General features: G+C 41.5%; 1 long non-coding RNA gene across 1 annotated transcript; it reads left to right on the forward strand.

The window, feature by feature from the left end:
• Window positions 1-688: 688 nt before the first annotated feature.
• Window positions 689-6,065, forward strand: LOC115350110. The gene is made up of 3 exons (XR_003926326.1): window positions 689-853; window positions 1,284-1,382; window positions 5,783-6,065. It is a non-coding gene; the product is annotated as an uncharacterized LOC115350110 (long non-coding RNA).
• The last annotated feature ends 18,233 nt before the right edge of the window (window positions 6,066-24,298 follow it).

The following is a 24,298-nucleotide window of genomic DNA, read 5'->3' on the forward strand; positions in this document are numbered from 1 at the left end:
GAAATATAATCCCATACACCTACAGCTGTCTCTCTCCCTCTTAAACTTTGGTGATGTTTTTCACATTCCAGAAGTTCTCATGTGCCACACAAGAAAATATCAGTTTTCCAGTCCCTGAATACCCTAAACCTTCTCAGTTAGTCTGGTTATTTTTAAAATGACTTCCACTTCTATTCAATTTCAGATTTGACTACAACTAAACCCTTTCTTTCCTCTTCTTTTCTATGCCTATAATTGAAAATTAGAACTCCTCACTTCTTTGCTCAACTCAAAGACAGCGTGAATGCTGAAGCCTGAAAGAATGGAAATAGAACTGCAAAGAAATTTCTGTATATGGTCACCTTATTTAACAGGGATTCAGCTTTTTAATAATCCACCGTGTGATTAGAGAATTAAAGAGCAAGGAAAATCTGAAAAAGCAAACAAAAATGATAGAGACCAATTACCAAAATGAAACAGACTAATGCACCCTAAGATGAATGATGGTTACTTAAAAATGATGTTTTATTGAATCAGGCATAACTTGACCTATATTGGAAACAGAAGGAATTATAGTGATTATGCTGGACTAATGCCAGAAAGCAGCTTGGCTGCATTATTAAGCTCAAATGCATCAGCTTCCACTATAAAATGCATCACTAAACAGGCAAGGACAGGAACAAATTATAGAAAGGAAAGTGAGGGAGTCGAGAGGCCATTTTGTCACGGCGTCGTCAGTGTGCAAGCATCGATCATCCGTCTTGCTGCGGACAGTCCAGGGAGGTGGGGAAATACCTGTACTCTCAGGAAACCAAATCAAGCCTTGGCACGAGGCCACCGTGGAAGGATTATATCCGATCACATGGAAACCCAGGTAGCAGCTTGTCGATCAATACATTTAACAGGATACTGGGGCTGGATCGAGGTCCTTCAGGAGGAGGCAGCTCCTTTTCACCTGCAGGGATGCTCTCGTGTTGTGTCTGTTTGCCGTCTTGTTTCTAACAAGGCAAACCCTTGAATGCAGGCATTGTTTGTTAGAGATGCTGAGAATACAAATATACAAATATACTCGTAACATAAAATACAGTAGCATAACGTGCCAGGGTGAGAAGGGCAATTACAAATGGAGATGAATTCAGACTTGATTATGCCTTTCCTACCTCTGTGATGCTAGTGGAGTTGCTCAGTTGGGACTAAAATTAAGTTTTTAAGCCAAGAGAAATGAATACTGCTCTGTGGGCCACAGCAGGAACATATATGTGACTGTCACATACGCCTGTCGTATATGTGTCTGTATTTTAAAGCTAGTGTTCTCAGGACCAAGAGATGCTAAACCAATAAACAACGATGGCAGAACACACTCCAAGCCACCTTTTGCTTCTAGAAGACAGATGCAAACTACGGTAACTAGTTCTTGGGGGGGTTTAATGTGTCAATGTGCGTGGGGGGGTGGAAATGACCTCGCGCTACTTTGGACCAAAAGGTGGTTGAATGACACAGACGGATCTTCTAATTGCCAAGATGAGGAAGCGCGTCACTGTAAAAAATAACTTGTTATTAATGGGTCATGTTTAGTCAGTGAGAGGTCTTTTGGAGGTACTATAGGGTATGACCACAGATGCCAATATTTAATAGTAGAACTGGAAACTGGTCTTGAAGCTTTCAACTGCAGAGATTTCCATGGTGCTAATTTTTGCTGGAGGGTTGAGAACAGCCTATAGAATTCACACTGGAATTTTCAGACCTTTATTGTGTTTTTATAAGCTACAGGCTTGTTCTCTTCTGTTAGAGAGTCTCTCATGGGCTTGATGCACCATCTGTAATTTCCTTATGGCGCTGAACTTTAAGACATTGGTTTCTTCCACAACTTTATCAGGCTCTTTTGGAAAAAAAAGGTACAAATGATGGTATTAGTCAGTGTTTTGAAACTGTTGTTTCTGGCTAACGTATGTACTAGATGCAGATATATTTACCCAGACTTTGCTTAGGAAAAAACAATGCAAATAAAAAACTTCATTTTTCCATAGACCAAGAGGTGAAATTCTGGGATTTGGGGGTGGGGGGTGAGGGTTGAGTAAATTAAGAAAGAAACTTAATTTGTGTCAACTTTTTTGTTTCAAAAACTTTGAAATACTTCCACCCAATTTTCACAATTATTTTACTCAAACCATGGATTGTGTTTCAGCATAGGGAAGCCCTCTAAACACAACAGAAATATGCTGAAATTAGAAAATTAGTTATGTTGAAACTAACTTTTGAAAATTTCTGATGGTAAAAAAATTGTCAGAACTGACACTTTCCTGCAAACAGTTTCAGCTTGAATGAATCAGCATTATTCCATAGGAAACCAGCTTGCTGAAAATTACCTTGGCGGTCCAAAGCTTCATTCAAAGGGCCAAATGCATCACAGGTGTCATACACTGTAACTCTTTGATGCAAAAGAGTTGTACCATCTTCGCCCAAGAGTAAATTTGGCCTGAGAACTATTTAGGAGAGTTTATTTCCATGTAGTCCCTTTCCTAAATGCATAAATTTTGACTGATAAAAAACTCTCTGAGGAGCTCTGTTATAAGTTAGGAAAATATTTTTCTTATTTAATTCAAGCAAGCATAATTTTGATCAACTAATTGGGGGGGGGGGGGGGGCTGAAATCTGATTTTTCAGTGTCAGCCCAATTTGACTTTTTGTTTTTAAGCTTAAACAGAATTTCTTTGGCCGTCTGAGTCCTTCAGCTATATGTAATTTAAGAGAAATCTATTTAGAAATTAAATGCATGAATTACTCAGCAGTGAATAGAAAAGAATTTGCTTTTTTGTACTTGGTTGAATCCAAATATCTCTTTAAGAGCTAAAGCACTAAATCTATTTGGAGGGAAATTAGATCAGCTTTTTGAAAATACCAGTAGTTTTCAGTGGAAACGTTCCTATCTGGGAAGAGCTCTTTGTTTAAGGTTTTAGGTTGATCCAAATTTGGACTGATCATGCACGCTGCCTTGTGAAATGTTAGACGTGAAGGTGATTCCCTCTTTTGACGCAAAATGCCCCTGGGTTCACAGCAGCATGAAGGAAGATGAATTTAGGACAAGAGGAAATGGCCTCAAGTTGAGGCAAGGAAGATCTGGGTTAGATATTAGGAAAAATTTTTTTACTGAGAGGGTTGTCAAACATTGGAATGGGCTGCCCAGGGAAGTGGTTGAGTCACCATCCCTGGGGGTATTAAAAAAGCGAGTGGACGGGATACTTCAGGAAATGGTTTAGTGGGCATGGCTGATGGTTGGACTCGATGATCTTGAAGGTCTTTTCCAACCTAAATGATTCTATGATTCTGTGATTCTATGAATGGTAAAGAACCCAGCCTTTGGAGGGGAGGGAGGCAGTCAGGAATCCCAACCAGAGTTGGTCCTTCCACTGACTCTGGCACATCCAGGATCCCATCCTTGTTTGTAAAACCAGAAAAGCAGCATGATTTTTCTGTTCCCTGGCTAAGCGCTGAGGTTAGATTATGAACATTTATTAAACATTTAGAGTTTACCCAGTGGAGGAACTGCTACAGCTGAATGTTTTACAAAAACTCCAGATGAAGGCTGCTGCAAGATAACATAATTTTCATCAAGGGCAGTATTTAAAGAAAAAAAATTCATTAATATTTTTCATCTCGAAATCAGGAAGAAAATTACTTTCATTTAGCACTTTGGTGGGTTTTACAGGTAGCATTTTTGTCAGATTATATATCTGAAAGTGGAACATTTGAAACTCACTAACCAGAACTTTTCCTGTATTGACTTCTTTGTTGATCTTCCTCAAAGGTACGCGTTGCATACTATAAAGGATTAAGTCAAAGCCGCAGTGGAAGTGGTAGTCTGTGCTACTCTCTAGTGCATTGCTCAAGAATGTGTGGGAAAGAGTGTTGGCTGTATCCTGTAAGCAAACAGACCAGTGTTGTCCTTGGGTTACAATGAAATTAATTTTATCGGCTGCAGATGTGGCCCACTGTTTTGAGTCACGTGTTAGTAAAGAGAATGAGCTCTGCATTTCTGATTGCTCACCCGTAATGTTCCTTATCATTTGCTGTACTTGGCCGCCGTCCTGTCTATGCCCAAAATACATGTTAAAGCACCAAAGTTGTTCAGTATAGACTAAGCAAAAAAAGATGTCCTTCAGTTTAAGATTAGAAATCTCTTCCTCCCCTCAAGATGCCACACAGAGGCAAAGCTGGTTTCACCTCCGTTTGATGTTAGGCATATCTGATGTCTCTGTCAAAAGCACCTGTCGTACTGTGTTCCTTTTGACTAAACTCTGCTCCTTCATCTTCTCCGTTAACTCTGCAGGTTTAAGGAGAACATGGAGGAAAAACTCAGTTTATTAGGTTTTTTTAATTCTTTGCTACTAAGCTCTTTTAAGGACTGTAAGTTGGGGAAGGAAACCAATCATGCTGAGCTATAGATCTATGTTTTTTCACTTGGAGAACCAAGAAAAGATGTTCACACCAGAAGCTTCTTTGAAAAAACACCCCTGCAACCACTGTTTGGCATCTGTCTGAAAAGATACTGATATAGCGAATGGATGAAAGGCATTACAGCATGAGGTTCACACCAGATGCATTTGCACTGCATAACTTGGAGCTGGTTTTGTCAATAATTTCCTGCATGACAGAGACAGTGCTGGAAAATGTTAGGAGCAGTGTCGTGTTTGTCTCCTGCACACACAGGCAGCTTAGACATTTCTGCTGCAAGCAAGGATTCGGAGATCACTGTTGCTCCCCATCGCTCTGCTGACCTAGTATGACTTACGTTCGGGATCAGGTCAAGCGCAGTAAAGAACCAGCACCCTCCTATAGTGGTGGTGCATGGGCAATATAGCGCGCAATCTAACGGAGAGCCCCTCTTGGGGGAACGGTTCAGGGCGCTGTTGTAGCTCTCAGCCTTCTCCTTCCCCTGAGGGCCACGGGAACGTGCCCCAGAGCGTCCGACAGAGCAGCAGCCTCTTCCTCCCCGGGGGCAGGTGGTGACAGTTTCCACCCTCCGTGCCCTCCACGGGGGTAGGAGCATGCCTACATTTTCAGCAGATACCAGAAAAATGCATGAGAAGTGTTGCACGGTCAGAATTCACTTATTTGTATATAGAGACTGAAATTAAGAATGAGCGATAATTACCAAAAATCCGGATGCTTTTTTACCTTTGTTACGCAGGTAACATTTGCTCACAGTTCCTTGTACTCTTAGGAGATGCTGCTGCAGAAATATTAATATCAAAGGTAAATACCATGGTAAAAAACGTCGGATGATATTTCTGAGTGCAGCAGCTAAGGTGGGGACAAAGTTTCCCTGTTGGTGAAGCGGCCACGGGCGAGCTCAGTCCCCCACGTAATTCCGAGCAGCTCACAGGCTGTCCTACCTTTCCCCTTCTTTGGCTCATCCCAGTTGTCCCACGGGCACCCCTCCTTCACCGACCGACCCCGGCAGAGGCATCCCCGGCTGAGGGCAACCCCCTGGCCGTCACAAGGGGAACGGCACGGCTTCCTCCAGCCCGCGTTCCCCGGTGCCAGGCCTCAGCTGGGCTGCGGCGGCTGCAGGCCCCGCGACGCCATTACTGGCCTGTCTGTCATGTTGCTATTAGTGTGACTGAGAGGAACGACTCTAGCCTGGAAAAGGCATTAGCAGAGGTCATTAGTGAAAGTTTCTGGGTATTCTTAGAAAATTGCAGCATTACTGGGATGACTTGAAATATTTATTAACGTGGGGAATTATGTCAGTTTGCAGATTTCTCTCATTACCCTATTTTTTTTTTTGTTGTTTTTTTTTTAGCTTGTTGCAAGGCTACCAAGCGGGCCTGTGATGAATCCAGCAGCAGTGTCTTCAATCACAGAAAGTGCTTTTAGAAAACATTATGGTAATGCTTAGCGCTAAATGCTGTTTGTCCCTGAAAAAAGGAAAAATCACTGTGAAGAAAACAAGAAAGTAGCACAGAGACAAGAGTGTTCGCTGCAGGAAAAGCGCTTCTTCACTCCATCTGCAAATGTTTTTCCTACGCAAAATCAAGATGGCTTCAAGCAACAAAATTCACATGATGAACAGTCCCCAGGCTTGAACACAGGTAACGGGCTAGTCAAATGAGAAAGCAAAATCATTGTTTTCATCACATTTCCTTTTGCTCGCCAGGGATGTTTCAAAAGAAAGCATGCAAGCATGGTTAAGGAACAGATATATGGGGCAAATTTTGAGCTAGTTTTTAAAATTAATATCTAAGATTCGTTTGCAGGTCCTTTGTAGGTGCTGATGAGTGGATGCCACAAAATTTGAATCCTCTCTTTAGAGATAGTTTGCTGACTTTCAAATGTCCTTCCTAACTACTTTCTTTTGCATCATTTGGAGTCATGACACCCTCTGCAGATGCTACTGCTGCCTGCCTACAACTGTAGGCTGGAAAAGTAGAGAACATGTACAGAATCAAGTTAGAGAGGGGTTTTCAATCTATGTTCTCAAGGCCCATGTAGAATCTGACTCACGTAGGAGAACTGCTACCAGAAAAATCCTCTTTGAGACTTATACCCACTCACATCTCCACCTGAGCACAAGCGCCCACTCAAAGTGAGTCTGAGCACTGATGGGCGAGCGTGCTTGTTTAAATTGTTGTTGCAGCAATGGAGAGGTTGTTAGAGTTACCTGATGAAAGGAAAAATGATGATAGACTTCAAATTGCTGAGAAGAATTTAGGTGATTGGCATAAATAGGCAAAAGAGCAGTCGTCATTTGTGTACAATGCCAGGCAGAAATTGCTTGTGTGGGTGTGTAGCTTTGTGTATGTTGGTTGTGGTTGACTTGGCTTAAGTCAATAATTCTGCTGAGGTAAGTACCTGAAATGCCAGAGGCAAATCAATGAAGGAAAAGGCAGGTATCTAAACTTCTCCAGAATCAAAAAAAACCCCCAGTGTAATACCTGCACGGTTACAATCTAAAAAGAAATTGGCAGTTAGTTTTGAGCAGAATTTGGCTTACACTGAAAAACTATAAAAATATACGAATTTACTACGCAATAAAAATAATCAAAGGATTTTGATGTTATTGTTGGTTTTAGCAATCAGTGTAATGATTAATCATTTACCTTCCATGAATCTAAAAAAACTAAGGGTACTAGGAAGTGAACGGAGATGTAAATAATTGTATAAGCATAGACTTTAGAAATTTTCTGTTAAACCTGCCACATCTGTTTGTCTTGTCAATGGGGCAACACATTGAAGAAGGAAGCACACTATGTAATAACAATAATAATAACAACAATAATAACAATAACAATTTTTAAAATTTAAATGAAGGAACACAGAACCTATAATGTATATTGACCATTTGAGTCATTAAGGGAACTCTGAGGGGCTCAAAGTCAGAGGGAAAATATAGGCTCAGGATTATACCATGCCAATCTGATACTACATGGCAGTTTCCCACTAATGCAAAGGAAAGCATTTCATTATTGATAAGTGTAGCAGTGCTACATATCAAGGTGCCGCGATTAGATCACTGGTCGGCCCGGACCAGGGAAGAGACAGATAACACACATGGTGTGAGTGCCAACTCCGTCCTTTATTGCGCAGTTAATTCCTTTTATACTAACAACGGTGGGTGGGATTACTGATATGTCACAGGGAGGCGACGACTAGCCTTCTACCTTTCCGTGACATCACGAGATCTTCCGAACGCTGTACCCTACAATAAGCAGAATGCATTCTATATTAGTAGCTGCAGTCAACACAAGGGCTAAATTAACAGGCATGTTTACCATGCACATCCCAAAATTGGGTCAAAACCAATAGAATGTGACTTGAAAAATCTTCATTTCAGACATTGTTCACAAATCTGGATATGTGACTTACAAATGTCTTGGTCAGCCATCCCCTTCAGTTAGAGAAGGGATAAAGACAGCATTGATAAGATTTCTTCCTGAAGTTATGTGTAATTATCTATGGAGGTGCAAAAGCTTCACAGTATTCTCTCATTCATTTAAGTAGGATTCCTCATGTGACTAAGTGCTCATTGGCAGGAATAAAGATTAATAAAGCCTGCCCCTGAAAGATCTTCATGCTATTGTCAGATGGATTTTATTCTTGTACAGTTTATTAAAAGTAAGATATCTGAAACTGGAGCATTGTTGCCTAGATTTAATTACATATATATGTAACATAGTAAGTGCATGTCCCTGGACTGGAAGTACATCACTTTTGGAAGCAAATTTCTAGAGAAATTATTCCTTTGTATAAATGCAAAATGTATTTCTTCATTTTTGCCATCATTGTTACTCTTACTCTTATTATTGTTGGTGCTAATGAAAATGCTCTCCAGAAAATTTCTTGCTGGAGTATTCATGCACAAGGACACTGCTACCCTTTTATCCAATTCTACTTTTTTTTAATGAAACTTTTTGCACCATTGTCCCACCACAAATTTTTATGTTTTACAGTGTATGAGGAATTAAGGAGTTTTTTGATGCTAAACAAATTAGTCATAGGATTAAAAGGAAGGCTGAGAGACAGCACTGTGGCACACGCAGAGTAAAAGTAAAGCCCACCACTTCTTTCAGAGAGCTCTGGAAATGGGCTGTTATGCTCTGTGCAGCTGGAAATGTGCGAGATTTCTCCTTGCTTTGGTTAAAACTTTATTTCTATCCCTTATGCCAAGAAATGATTTCAGAACCACTGCTCCTGTTGTCCTTCTGCACAACATCCTATGGCCTCAGGAAGCCCTCTCCTCTGAGTGACCTCTAGAACAACAGAGTACTCAAGTGTCTAAATGGAGTTCAATTGAAATTCATCTTAAAATGCCCATAACTTTCACTGAAAAATGATGCCTTCCCCAGAATTTTAAAATGCTGCAAAAAGCACACATCGACTCCTCTGAAAAATAGTACACTTCCACCTTAAAGGGCTAGACAGCAAGAACAGACAATCCCTCAAATGAATGATTTCTGAAGCCCTGGACTGCAGTAATGCCATTTGAGAACCTGTCAGCAGTTGCAAAGATGAAGCTGGACCCCAACCAGTTTGGTTTTTACGCTGAGAAACGTGCATGGGTGCTGAAGAAGCTCCATCTAAAGACAGCAGCCATCTGTCCTGCTTTCATCGGCCCCTGTGGCTTTCCGTGCACGTCCAGTGAGATGCTGGTGGCATGGCAAGTCATGGTTCCCAGAACCCCCGTAAGAGAAAAGCAACTTACAGCTGTGCTCACGAAATGAAACTGCAGCTGAGATGAGAGGAAAAGTGCAGTGAAAAATGAGGACAAGTTGTAAGCCCTCAGAAACTAATTGGCACCACAGCCAACTTCATTCACTAACACATGGGCATAAAACCAAATTGCTTTCTCATCATGAAAATACTGAGGGGTTTTTAATACTGTTCTTCTAGGCTTTCATCCCTTTTATTATTTTTCCCCTACAGTTTTGTTCTTTCCTTCTGCCTGAACATTGATTTTCCTTTCCCCCTCTTCTCTCTTAGTTCTAGCATTTTTGCTTTTCTCTGCCCTTTTTTTCAAACACTTAAACTCATGTTTATTTTTTGCCCTTTAAATCGTCCCTTGGTTACTCACAGTTTCAAACATCCTTTTTCCCTCTATCAGTTTGTCTCTCTCACCTTCCACCTACTTCACGAAGTCACACCTACCCAAACACGAAGCTATTATTTTTTTCTTTTTTTGCCTGGAAAAATTGAGTGAATGGGCAACGGGTGGGAGTGAAAGGGTATTCCCAGAATGGGTGTCTTCATCTTCAGCCATCAAGTTCTCAATGAAAACTGATCAGCAAATGGGTTGGGGTAAAGGCAGAGAAGATGGCAAGGAGGTATTTGTAGGTCTCTTTACTAGACTGGAAAGTTGGGGGCAAAGATATTCTAGACAAAAGTTTTGCTTGGAAATACAGCACCTTCAGCTGAAAGTATGTCTTATTACTTAAAATCTCTTTCCACTGGAAACTCAGTTTTCAACCAACCTGACTCCACATGGGAAGCAGGTACATGGCACCAGAGGACAACTTGTTCCCTGAACTTTGAGGATGATCTATTTGATCTCCAGTCAGTAAGCAGGGCAGTGCCCTGCCACACAGTGAGGCATCCACAGGCTGCTCATCCTGTCCACGCCACAAAGTCTTAGTTAGACAGAGGTAATTTATCTTTGGAAGATGTCTGGTTTTGTCCATTCTGCAGTACTGCTGACTGCAGACTGGGGTACCCAGCAGCTGTCTGCATGAGCAACTAATTGGGGGTGATTGGAGCAGATCAGATGAGGCTCCTCTGTCTACACTATACCCAAGCCAAAGGGCTTACCTTCAACTACCTTTGCTCAATGGACTCTTGGACTCCATGGTCCTATCATGCCTGTGATTCAAAGCTGTCCCAAGGACCAATAACTGTTCCACACCTTTCTGTTTCCCAGTAAGGATGGGAGGGCATTTGGTGCAGAGCTTCCCCTTTAGTTGTCTCTGAAGCAAATCCAGTTCCTGTGCACAGATGCCACTTGGTGAACCAAACCAACAGATGATAAGTGGAGACAATCACAGAATTCTCTTAAAAACCTCACTACTTGTCTGAATTGAAATGTTAATTTAGACACAGGCAGCGAAGACAACTGCTGAGATTGAGGGCTCTATGTGTCTAACTTTTCAGGCTAATAACCCCCTAGGAGTTCACAATAGTCTGAGAAGAAAAGACACACACACACAGAGGGTACTCTCTCTGACATAGAAATTTTCTTTTTTGTTATCTGAAATTTAAATTAAAGTCGTCCAAACTGAAAGAGGTTTTGGCTATGTGCGTGGCATAACAAAAGTCACCACTAGCACAGCACAGCAACATATCATAATGAACTCTGTCTTTTCATGCAGCAAAAACATTCCTTCAGTGATGAACCAAGTACGTTTCTGTGATGAAACATGAGAAGACTCTACAAAGAAATGCTAGCTCTGTTCCCTGTAATCCTGTTGGTCACATAACAACACACATAGAAGGAATTTTCTGATATGTTGTTAAAGCCTTGTCTCAGTCAACTAAAAGATAGATTTTTTTTTTTATAACTCGAGTTCCCTGCCAGCCATTACTTTACTTTGCTTCAAATAGATCACGTGGTATTTTTGTTACCTCGCCTTTTAAAAATATATATTAACACTGCAGAAGGAGCAGTTTGAGTGAATGGAAGTCTGGAGAATAACAATGCGTTTGATTAAATACCACACTTTTGTTACTGAGAAGGACAATTTGGTGGTAGCAGGCTCTGTGTACCCTTACAAAGACGGATTGGGCATGCAGCACATCCAAAAAGCCAAGGCTGGGGAACAAAGAGGCAACTCCAAATATTTTCCAAAACCAATTTTCAACCTCTCTCTCAAAATGATGTAACCTGTATAAATCAACTGGTTCAAAGATAAGCAGTGACATAACCAGAAAACAGAGTAGGGTGAGTGAAAGATCTCACCAACCAAAACTTGTGTGTCTTCAGTCATAAGTACAAGCCCATGGGAAATGGATTTGCTGGTGGGCTGGGAATGAGGTTTTTCCTCCTGCCCAGTCAATTTGGCTTCTCTGCTGGCAACCTTCATCACTAAAAGACTGATGAGAAAACCAGCCTTGGGCTCTGACTCCTCAATATATATTGTGGGACAAACTAAGATAGCCACCTCCACTATCTCTCTGAAGAGCTCTTCCCCCTCTGAATTAATTGCCACCCAAAGAGGAACAGTTTCTAATATGGCATTTTAGGACAAAGTGCCATCCAGAAACACTAACAGGCTTGGTCCTGAGAACTGGCCCAGGGATGGAGCAGACATCCAGAGGAAATTCTGTGTTGTCCCCATTTGAATGACTAGCACTTGCAAATAGAGATTCATACTGTACTAGATGGGCCACAAGATGCTAATAAGTCTTGAGCAACACAGCCCTGATCTGGATCTAAAATGACAGTCAAATAGGAATGAGACATACAGCCTCTCCCTCAAGTCATCTAATCCTTTTTCTGTGACATGATTTTAATATAATTCTTTGCATTCGCATAGCATGGCTTAATCTGAATCAGCTTTCTAAGCAAGACCTGATATGGGCTGATCATTTAGCCTCTCCAACCTGTTCTCTCTCAGCCAGACCTGATTTTAGGTCTCCTTAACATTTTCTCCTGCTGTTTTGCCGTGACCTTCAGCAGCTCTAGTTCCTTCCGTCTGACCCAGATGCTCTGCTTCTGTAATCTGGATCCCCAGCTCTCAGAGGTCACCCTTGCTCCATGGCTCCTTTCAAAGCTTTCAGTAAGCTCTCACAGAAAGTTCTCAAAGGAATGTAGTTATCATGACATGGAAAAGAAGGAGCTCTTGTCATTAAAATCTGCTTATGACATAGCAGAAAGAGGATAGGAACAAACAGTCACTTTTCATAATGAAGGGAAATTACCACCAAGAATCCCAAAGGTTATATGCTGGGACTTGTGAAACAGCTACAGATGACAGGAAAAGGAGGTGCATGCATAGGTGACAAACTTTTTGTGATGACAAAAAATTGTTTTCGTAAAATCAGTTCTAAAGCTGACTGCAAAAAGTGGCTGAGGGATTTCACAATGCTGAATAGCTGCAAGATAAAATGGCAGATGAAACATAAGGTTAATTTCATTTTATCACATACAGGAAAAACACTTCTAAGTATACATAAAAGTGAATGGGCTTTAATTTAGCTATTGACATTGGGAAAAAAAAGAATGGGAATCACAAATAGAAACCATCATTAATTAGATAAATACACTGTGTGCCGACGTTTTTTCAGAGAAAAAAAATTTTTTTTTTTCTTTTTTTTTTTCCAGAAAAGATACAGACAAAGGAAATAAGTCTGTTCAAAGCTATGGAAATAGTTTAGAGCCTTTTAACTTGGAAAAGAGATGACTGAGGGAAAATATGACTAAGGTTTATGAAATGATAATGGTTTGGAAAAGGACAACAGATCTTCACTGCTTCTCATAATGAAAGAATGAAACAGCACCAAAACAAAATAGCTGGCAGCAAATATAAATAAAACAAAAAGAAGTGCTTTTTCACACAGCAGGTAGTTAAACCATGGAACTCTTTGCCACAGGTGTTGAGGAGACTAAAGCATGAATGGGTTAAAACACCTGCTAGATGTATTCATTAATGCAGAAGTTGATCAAGGGTTATTTAACATACACTCCAAATAAGTCTTTGAGGTGAAGAAAACCTCCTGGTCCAAAAACCTCCAGCTGTTGATGTTTCAACAGCTGAGGCATCAAGAAATAGAAGAAATATTGTTTCATATTTCTCCTTTTTTTTACTTTCTTCTTCTATTGGCCAGTATCAGAGACACGATGCCGAGTTAGAGGAGTCTTTGTTCTGACTTGGTATGGTTATCCTCCTGCAATTAAGGAGAAAAGGCTATACAGAAACTGTTGACCAAAAGTGCCTTTATACATTGAATGAAGAGAAGTAAACGCAAGGTCCAGCTCAGGTACTTCCAATATGCAGTCAATACAGCCTCCAAAGAGGTTACACAGACGGCAATGGTATTTGGAAGTGCAGAAAGTGCATTGCCAGTGCAGAACCATCCAAGGAAAATTCTAGCCAAGGAAGAGTCTTGTGTTGCCCAGATATTTGGATGCAGGGTTAACATAAGCGCCTGTGTGAGCCATCCTGCCTAGGGCAATTTTGTGAACCAGATTCCATGATCAAATACTCTGCTGCATGAGGGAGGAGCTGATGATGATTTCAAATGAGCTATAAATAAGCTGAAGGACATTAAATAAACAAATCGCATAATGGATGTGATTGAGATTAGCTATTATGAGGAACAATAACAACTTCTTGTGGAGGAAAAATGGAGCACGCACAATGATGATTTTGCTAATAGCCCAGGCTTTGTGTCAGGTGTAGAAAGCAGACAGCAACAGAAGGAAATATGAGCTACGTGTATTTATTGCAGCAAGCCAAAACCACTGTAAGAGGCAGGCCAAAAGCTGTTTACATAACTACAGGGGGAAGAAAAAGGAAGGAAGAAATGATCCAAACAGGATGCTGCATTTCAGGACATAAGGTGGGAAGTGTTAGTCACAGCATCAGGCATGCACGTCTTCAGTCCAACGAGAGGAACTGTCTGTGTGAAGGCACTGGCTCTACTTTCCAAAGCTATCTGGTACAGTGAGTTTTGAAAGGTTGCAGTGAAAGATCGTGAAATGACACTTTGAATGGCGGGGCACATCATGTCAGATGGAAAATTAATCCTCCCCTTTGCTACTGAATCACGATGAACAATCTCTCTAAAGTACTGCGAAGTCTGGAAATTTCATCAACTACCCTCTTATAAAAACAACATTCAGTTCACTTCCATTCACCCAAAGAGTTAAAAAGCCACAACTTTTTTCTGGAAGGAATGCTACCAGAAGCTTGGAAATTGATGAGGTTTCTAAGCGCCCAATAACAAAAAAGATTCTAAGAAAATGCAAAAGTAGGTGACGTGTAAATTCAGGTAATCAGCATAACAGATTAATGTTTTTAAGCCATCTATTTCAAAGTTGTTATGTCCCAAAGTTCAGTATCAAATCAAGATTTGAAGGCAACAGCTACAAAATTATTAAAAATCTAGCAATTCTTACCACTCCTATCAGTAACAGAAATTTCAGCTCAGGGTGTATTTATAGACCAGCATTCTGAATCCAGCTATGACTAACTGATTTTTCAGCTTTACTTTGCTGATTTGGTAGAACTGGCAATAGTGTGCATACAAGCAAAGTTTCACCACTGTACGTCAGATTAAAAATATGACTTTGACCAGGATATCAGAACTCCAAAGGAAATGTTTTCTACATCATTCAAGGGCAAACCTGATGTATTTGACTTCCAGTTGTTGCAGAAGAATTCCCTGAGAATGCAAAAAGAAAGCTCAGCATCTCTTTAGCTTCAGAAGTCATGCTTAGAAAAAGTAGTGCTTTAGTGAGTTCATTTGTGTCATGACTAATTTCCTCAGTTTTTAATAAAATTGAGATGTGAGCATCTCTTCCAAAGGCAGAGTGTCCTTTGTACACTTATATAACCCATAAACACTTCAGAGGAGTGAGGACCAGTCCCTAAGGCCACCATGGCTTATCTCTGTGTTGCGTGCCTCAGACTGGTCCATCGGGCACTCTCCGTTCCCTGGAAATGAGCTCCACGTCTGTCATATGTTGTTGCAGAGCTGAAGTTACCCTGCTAAGGCAAGTCACCGATCACAGATCCCCAGGGCAAGTATTTTTGTTGTTTGCTTTCCACAGAGGGAGTCGAAGCGAAGGGGTATGCGCAATGTTTACAGCAACAGGAAGGATCCATCCTTCATGGTGACCCAAGGGTGGATATGGGTGAACCAAAGGATGAACATGAACCTTAATGAATATATGTGGGGGTGACAGCTGAGGAAAGGGATGGAGAGGGTCAGCGTAGAGTGACAGCCTTTGCACAATTCATCCTTCTACATAGGAGACATGGGATCTGAGCCGTCAACAGGTGAAGTCAGAAAGCATTTTTGGAGCACTGGTCTTGAAACACAAAGGAACAACCACCTTGTAAAGCTAACACGCAAAGACTGGCTGCCTCCTCAACCAAAGATATGCTGCTGCACCTGCAGCTCCCAACTTTGACTACAACTGTCTCTTATGAGGGTGCAAATACATATTGGGGTTTAGTCTCTCCTCTTCATTAGTGGCAAAGCTCCTCACCTTTGCTTTTCTCAGTTTCAGAAAAATAGGTCTGATGTACTGCACTGCCTTGTGAAACTGAGAAGTTGTCACATCCCATCACAGAAACAATGGTCTCTTAAAATGGGTAGGTCACCGAATGAGGCTGAGGTTTCCAAGGCCAGGGCATTGCTACTTAGGTTAAAGAAGCAGGCAGTTTTCTATTTGCTTATGCCAATAGCTGCATATAACATAATCCATTAAGGAGGCTTTTCTGGATGGTCCTAGTTCATAGGATGCCGTTCTGGATTTTACTGTTCCAGATGGTGAATATCAGGGAAAGCTTCCCCAGGGTTTGTCTTCTGTCATTGAGCATTTAGTTGGCACTAAAAAACAAAAAAAACCAAAACAGACAAACAAAAAAAAGAAGAAATCTATCTGCGGCAGACACCTAGCAAGGGAAGTTTCATCCTAAACAGCTAAAGGGTTATATAATTAAAGTCAAAAGAAAGCAGTCTTATCTGGAAAACGTCAGGCAGCCTTACTTACAGGCAGTGATAGGAACTCAGTTCCTGCCACAATATGCTCTTTCATGTTTCTTCTTTTTATTGTTTCATCTGTGTAACTTTGTGACCTGATTTTACACTGGTTGTATTAGTCTGGTATTAGTCTTCTGTAAAATCAATGGGGATGCTGAATTAAAAAATATAGATTAAAAAGAAAAAGAAGGGGTTTGCCAACATAATATTAATGACTTGTCAAGAAAGCTAAGCTTGGCATGCGAAGGCACCTTTCTTTGGCTATCCAAAATAATTTCTACAGTAGTGGCTTCTTTCTCACATTTTTGAAGGATGTATCCCTAGTACAGTACTATACAACTGACAATTTATGCTCCTCATCAGAGTAGGGAAACTGCAGGAAAAATAGTGCCTAAGACACACTGGGAAAAAATGTCTATAACATAGCTACTAGAACTTTCTTAAGCCACTTTATTAAAAATTAAGAAGTGAGGATACTGCAACGAATCATTCAAATGGGTAAAGCCCAGGCTTCTCACAAACTGCAAAGTCATTGCAATAGTCAATGAATGGAGAAGTTATTTCCCTGGGTGACTGTAAAATAACTTCTACAAAACAATCTGCAGCTATTGTGGAAGACGTGTTTTTAGCAGCTGTATTGTCCTAAAGGGACACAAAAGAGCCACAGCTCTGGATTTTGGCATGCCACCCCTTGGATTTGGGCCTACATGTGCATTGACCTGGAATGTGATGCCCTCTGGCTTTGAGAAGGAGTGGGAAATGGTGACAACCAGAACGGGGGTTCAGGTATTTCTTAAGCTCTTTTTTCTGGTGGCTTTGTGAGGGATTAATCAACTAGGCAGGGCAGACCGTGGGTGGTGTAAGTGCCTGTGCAAGCAGGCTCCGTCCAGCCAGTTGCCAGTGTCATCTGCAACATCTGCACATCTTCACTGCTGAGTCCTGGGTATGGAGAATCTGTTCAAGGCAGAACCGCCTGCTCACGCAAAAGTGATGCTCCTGCTCACCTCCCATGCAAGGCGAGGAGCCTTGCAGGTACTAGGAAACAGAGGAACTATAAGGCAAACAATCATACAGCTTTCCCGCTCTGTGAAAAAGAAAGAAGTCCAGACTATTTTCTAGTCTGGTGGTCAAGGTTATCGCCTGTAAGGACTGATAGCTAATGCACAGAATCTGTACCATAGATAAGGAGGCATGGTTTTTCCATCAGCAACACAGTTCATCACATAAAAGAGAACAAAAAATAGAAAAAATAGTACCGGGTAGTGACCTCCTGTAGTAACAAAATTATGCTAATGCAATAAAAGATACAGGTATAAGAAAGTGCTGCATTAGCAATGAATGGATGAATAATCTCCACAGTCGTGCTTTCAAAAAACTCCCTATCCAGTTATTTTACAGAAGCCTTTATAAGAACATAGAAACCTGTGCTGGGTGATCCTAGGGTAGTATGACAGCTTACAACAGCCACAGGACCAAAACCACCAAAACAACAGGGCAGTCACACTTCCATGGCCTGTGATACTCTTCTTGTGCCAACTCTGCTGTGGGCCAGGTCTCCTCAACGTCTATCTGCATTCATGCCTCACTACTCTGCTCAGAGCTGCAAGTCCTTAAGCCTTAGCTTAAAGAGAGGAGAGAGGGAAAGGCCAGAGGTGGGCCATGGCCTTTATCATCCACAGATGGACAGTGCTCTCCATGGAATGGCCTCATGTTGGGAATCAATAAGAGGTGTGTGTTTTTGAGGGATGTGCTGAAAGAAGAGGCTGAGAAAGAAGGGAGCAACCCAATCACCCTTTCCAAAGCAAGAAACACTTGTCTCATGTTCCCTCATATATGGTGGGACCTCCATTCCCTTTCACTCATGCAGAAGTTGTCATGACTCGTGTTGACACTGTAGAGCGGTACCCTCCAATGCTCTGCTGCTGGCAGACTTCTTCAGAGTGACTTGAGTTCCTCCTAGCTTGCTGACTGGCTTCCCCATTGTGCTCTATGCAGCTTAATCACATGCTGTCAGACACTAATGGGGATGCTAATGAACTAATTAACATTTATGGGTAGCTGAGCTTCCTGGGAATGCAAGGATAGCTGCTCTTCACGTATGTCACTAGGACAGCCTCTGCTCCCAGCTTAATCAGAGATTTCCACCTGTTGTTTTTTTCTCTTTGGCAAACCTTAATGGAATAGAAGGATCATGTGAACCAAAGTGGGGAAGAGATGTATTGCACAATCCTTCTCACATCACAGATCCCAAGAAGGTGCATCCATCAATGGGACAGGCAGTGGTGGGGAAGAGAAACAGAGGATCAGCCACCTGAGTACAGCCATGTGCATCCCATAAATCACCCTAAGAAGTTGGGCTTGATCCCTGTGGTAGCAAGTTTTAGAGGAATGATATGTTTCTCTTGCCTATTGGCCACAGCAAGAACGAGGAATTAAATGCCTGATACATGAGATACAATAGACAAATTAATTGAGTGTAAAGGGACATCTTCAAAAATTGATTCCAGGTTTTAGGCACGACACAGCTTGTCCAAGAAAGCCAAAAATGCGATGGATATTATCTTCAAGGAATTACTGATACTGCTGTAATAAGACATGTTTATGAAAGAGTCTGGGTGTTAAAACTGAAATACCTCTGGCTAATTCAGAAATGGGGAAACATGCACAAGGCCTGCTAATGGACTGTATCTCTGCAAAGTTAAAAAACAACATATGAGACAGAGCTGCTGAATTCCAATGTGTGATCTGTGCTTTGGAAGAGGACACCAGATATGCCAAACTCCAGTTCTTGTGATGCTATTTTTGTCTATAGCTGAAATGGAGAGATTTCCCTTGATTAAAATGGATTTTAAATCTGGCCCGGTATTCACAGGATCCATTGGGATATCTGGGATATTCTTCTAGGAATGTTAAAGTGAAGAATTGGAATGGAAGAGGGGAGAGAAAGGGGAGTGAAAACTGTTGGAAAGCACATAAGAGAGGGGGGAAAAGAGACAATTAGGGAATCTCAGAATATGTATGTAGGCAAGAGAGGCACTACACAAAAATAAGTGAGAAAAGGCAACATAATGAAAGAAGAGAACATTTCTATTCACCTCTCTGCTTTCTGATAATGTCAGAGGGACAAGGCATTACCCCTAGTAAAACTCTCTTATGGTTATAGAATGGAAGTATGTTGGTGCACTTCAGGGAATAGTCAAAAAATGGCTATATGTGTTTTGTGTGGTTTGAACAACTGGCGGTTTGATAAGAAATACTGGAGATACCCATCCAGCTCAGTATAAGATTTCAGGGCAGGGGGGAAAGAAATAAAAGTGATGAATTTTGCTGCAGTTGCCACTTCTTTTGAGTGTCATGCAGTTCTGATCCTAAGACAGGACTGCAATTTGTTAAAAATGTGCTCCTGTCTCCTGTGTGGCAGTGCCCTATCAATCATCGCAGCAGTGTTAGGATTTCTGTGTGCAGGTACAACATTGCCTTATCACAGGGTTCCCATATGACTTTGAGGAAAGGACAGTCCTAAAGCAGGGACGTTTTTAAGATTATACATAAATTTCAGGAATCCTTACCTTAAAATCAAACCTAGTTATCTGCAAAGAAGGGGGCTGAATAAAATGAAAATAGTAAATAATATTTTAAACAGTTGATTTCAATATTACTAAATAAAATTCTATTTTTTCCCTGTGATTGGATTTTTTTTTTAATTATTTTGTTACTGGGATAAATGGGAAGCTGGGAACTGGTAAAGCTGCATGATAGTAAGGATCAGTTCTTCACTCTGCCACTTATTCTATGCACAGCTATACACAGATAACATTACAATTTTTGTGCCTTGGTTTCCCTATGAGGTAAGGAATAGGTATTCCTATTAATAACATCATGATTACTTTACAGGAGTGAGATGAGGCATTAGGAGTTTTCAGATCCACTGATAGTAAATGCTAAAAGAATTTCAAGTGTTGTTATTACAGTAACTGGATTTCCACAGAAGACAATAAACAAGCTGAGAGAAAACAGTAAATAATAACACTCTTGAACGATTGACCTCACTTCCCCAGATACAATTCCTTCCAAATAAGTTGGGCCTGGTTTTTTGTTTCTCTTGAGTTAATATTGCTTCTCATCTTTGCTGCTGCACACGTTATACCTGGACTCTGTCAGCTGCATAGCCAAAAGGGTGAGGGGAGTGGGGGGAGCCGCACTGCTTCACCCCATCTCACACCAGCCAAGGACACGCCAGCTGATGCTATCTGGGCAGCTGCTATCCCTTCATCTGCAATGGTAAATCTGTGTTTTCTCTCTTTGTATTAAAGCTGCGGAGAGGAAGAAATAACTGGGGCAAAGTTCTTAAAGGCAGAATTGCGTAGCTTTTATTCCCTTGTTGCATAACACGTTATGTGAGTGCCTGAAACACCAAGTTAAGACTTATCTTGAATTTAATGATGCAATTGCCCCATTCCATAGCAAACTGCAGGAATCACTAATTACATCTCTTAGAGGCCAAGCTATTCAGCTTACATCAAAAGAGAGGCTGGAAAAAATAATTACTGTTAACAAGTGAACTGAAACTATTATGCAGACTTCCCCAGTGTGCAGAAGCTGTAAGCCATAATCTGAATGAGATGGAGGATAACAAACAGCAAATGGTGTTAGAGCACGTGATATTTCCTGTGCCCTCTCTTAAAAAAAAAAAAAAAAATTAAAAAAATAAAATCTGAGAGGTCAATGCAAAAAATAGGAGCACAGATTTCTGCCCTAGGGTCATAAAGACAAATTGGGATGCTGATGAGACACTGCTCTCTGCAGAGCCTCTGAGCCGAAGGAACAAATTAAATTATTGCCATCAACCAGCCCAGCCGAAGACCAGTTCAAAGACCCCTTCCCTTTTCTACTCTGCCTGCTTCCCGCTGGTCCTGTCAGCTCAGATGTCGTGAAGAAAATTCTCCTCCTTCTCTGGTGAGGAGTGAATGTGTGCTGTAAAGACTGGCTTGAAATAAAACTGGGCCGCTCGCCAAACCCGGATTCAGGGCTCCAAGCTGTTCTAAAATAAGCACATTCACCTTCCCCCACGTGGTGAGAGCCCATCCCACGGCTGTCTTCATCCTCTCTACCTCTCCCATGTTCTCTCTGCTCGCCTCCAGTGCCTCACCCCATACCGTACCCTGTTTCCCAAGCCTCACCAGTACTTTTCCAGGGCCGTGCTGGTCCTAACGCTGGCTCAGTCTTTGCACAGGGCACTGTAGAAGAGTTCTGGGAGCTGCAAACCCACCACCTCCCACAAGAACACATCTGTTGCTCCAGCATCACCACTATCTTGTGCCACAGTGCACATCAAGCTGTCTTTCCTTCCAAGGGAAAGAGACCTTCAATTATCTTGAATTAAAGCCTCCACATCAGCAGTGTGGCTTGGCAGGATGCAGGACTGGGCAAGGTGGCACATGGCAAGGTCCTTATAAGCACATGGTTACAGCAGTCATCAGAGTATGCCTGAAGCTGGATCTACCTGTAAGCCTAAGTCTTGGTCTTTTGTTTCATTAATGGGGACATTGTAATCACTGTTTGGCGCAAGAAGACATTTTTTTGACTTCTCAGGTTGTTAATTTGCTTTGATGCATCTGAGTCCTTTTGAGTATTAGCTAGGGAGAGGTTTCAGTAGAGTATCTTTCAGGGATTCAGTAAGTATCCTTGTTGTCTTTACACACCGTCAAAGACAGAATGTGGGGCCAGCTGAGCTGTCAATCAGACTTTATGTAGCAACTGCTATAATCTTAAAAAAAATAGAACCCAAAAGCTGAATTGGAAACATTTTTAATTTACAAAGGGGACTAGAGAAAACATTTTAGGAGAGGGATATTGCAGAATGGGAGAGAGCTGGAACAGTAAAGCAGAACTGAAACCTCACCTGCCATACTTTATGAGACAATGAGAGAAAATAGCAGTGAGTTATATTGGTAGCAAGGTGACCCAAAGTGCTTTCACGGTTGAACTCACAACTTCCACAAAATAGTCATGGTTTAGGGCCTATGAGCCAGAAATAAATTTAAACCTTGTATTTTTTTACACTGCCAGCAGTATTCCTTTCTTTCTTCTGTATTCTCCTGTCCTTGCTGAGTGTGACACTTAGAGCCTGTGATCTGTGGGACTGTTAGAGAAGAGAAGCAGGTGTGATGATAGCTTTAGTCTATTTATATCTACTTGAAATGTACCTCAACCTTGAAAATTCTCCCAGGCTCTTTTCTCTCTTTTTCAAACAATGTCATTGTTGTGGACGGCAACATACCCAGTTGGGAATCACTTACTATAGCCATGTGAAATACAGCTTACAAAATTTCAGATGGATACAAAACCACTCAGGCAATGGAGATAGATCTAGAGGTACCTGGTCAAGTGGAATCAAGCTGTGAACAGCAAGGGAAATAGTCATCGCAGAGCACTGGATGACTCAGCACTGCCAAGAATTTCAAAGGCAGCAACTTAGAGGTGGGCTTCAGAAAGGCTTGAGAGTATTACAGCCTCATTGTTTTCCTCATGAGGCTCTCCCATGATTCAGACAGGAGCTATCCCTTCCCTTGAGTTCAATCCACTTCCTTCAGCATTCCCAGATGTCCTGTAACTCTTCCAGGTTCATTTCCTGAGATTTCTTTACTTCAAATGCTTCACACAGCACTCCTGGGCATCTTAACAGCACCTGTATATAGGTTTACTGGGTAAGTTCAGACCACTCTGGCTCCTTCATTATCTTTCTTCCTCTGTTTTTGCCCTCTTGGCTCTCCTTAGCTGAGATGCAAATATGCTAAAATGCAAAGTAGTGCTCGGTATGCTCTGGGGCTTCCCCAGTGCCACAACCTTTTAAAGAGAGCAACCCAGAAAGCACTCTTCAAAACACCTGTCAGCCCAACTCTGGGCTGTACCCCATAACTAGGAGGTGTGAAATTCTGATCTCAGGCTGAGAAGTGCTCCTAACTTCTCTAATTGTCCATCAAGTGTTTATGCCTGGTCCCCTGCACATGCCCCCAGGGATTCATCCAACTACTGAAAACCAGCCATTGTCCATTCTGCCATTTGGCTATGGCAAAGAAAAGTGAAGTAGGAACTCAAAGAAACAAGTGCTGTACTGTGAGACTTAATATAAAAATTACCAGCAAGCAGCGTGCGTGGGAGCCCTGCGAGCAGCTGACAGAAATGCCTCCCTCACGCTGGCGGCTCCCCCGCAGTGGGGTGACTCGTGGGTAGCCAGCTCCGTTACTTTAGCAGATAGGGCCACAGGTAATGTTGTGTGCACCCCAGCACCCCGCCCTGCACCTTTACATTTAACGTGGGTGTGGGGAACCCCGGCAGAGTACACCAGATATCCAATGCCCCTCATGCAAGACTTACAGAATAGGACCACACATATTTGCTCATAAAGTAGAGAATGGCCAATAACTCTGATCAGTAAGGGAGGAACAGAAGTTCTTCACAGCAAATGATATTTAGCACTCCTGTTTCTAATCAGTGTCCATAGCACATATTTCCCATATCTCACAGGAACCATATACTCAAAGATGTCAGAAAAGATGAAACCACGGTTTTTGCTTTTCAGAAACGGGGTCAGGCTGGGCATTGTCTTCTTGGCACAATGATTCTATTTTTTTATAACAAACGCTGACCACTTCATCAAGGCAAGCCCTTTTAATCTGTACAAAGAAGCCATATCTTGCATTCAGTCTTCTCCATGAGAAATTTAAGCTTATTTGAGCTATTTGTGTTCTTTATTGCACAGCAATTATCCTGCTGTGAAGGGATGGACTTAATGACCAAACAGGTAATTTCTGTTGCTAATTTCTTTGCTTATATCTCAGGAGGGTGCATGCTGAAAATTCTTTTTAATAAAAAGAGCTTTCTTAACCTAGTGCACATAATTACACTACTGGTAAAGCACAGATACGTTCTACTTTTTAATAAATGACTCATGATTTTGCCTGCCTTGCTTTTCAGATGCCAAATGTGATCCATCTTGTAGGGATCTGATTCTTAAGAAGCCTTAAGCATGGCTTTTGAATATGTGGCCCCTTTGAAGTGTTACAAACTGTCTAAACCAAAAGCACCATAAAACTAGTTGATTGAAAATTTCATCTGC

Source organism: Aquila chrysaetos, chromosome 13 (assembly GCF_900496995.4).
Source record: "Aquila chrysaetos chrysaetos chromosome 13, bAquChr1.4, whole genome shotgun sequence".
NCBI classification, from domain to species: Eukaryota; Metazoa; Chordata; class Aves; order Accipitriformes; family Accipitridae; genus Aquila; species Aquila chrysaetos.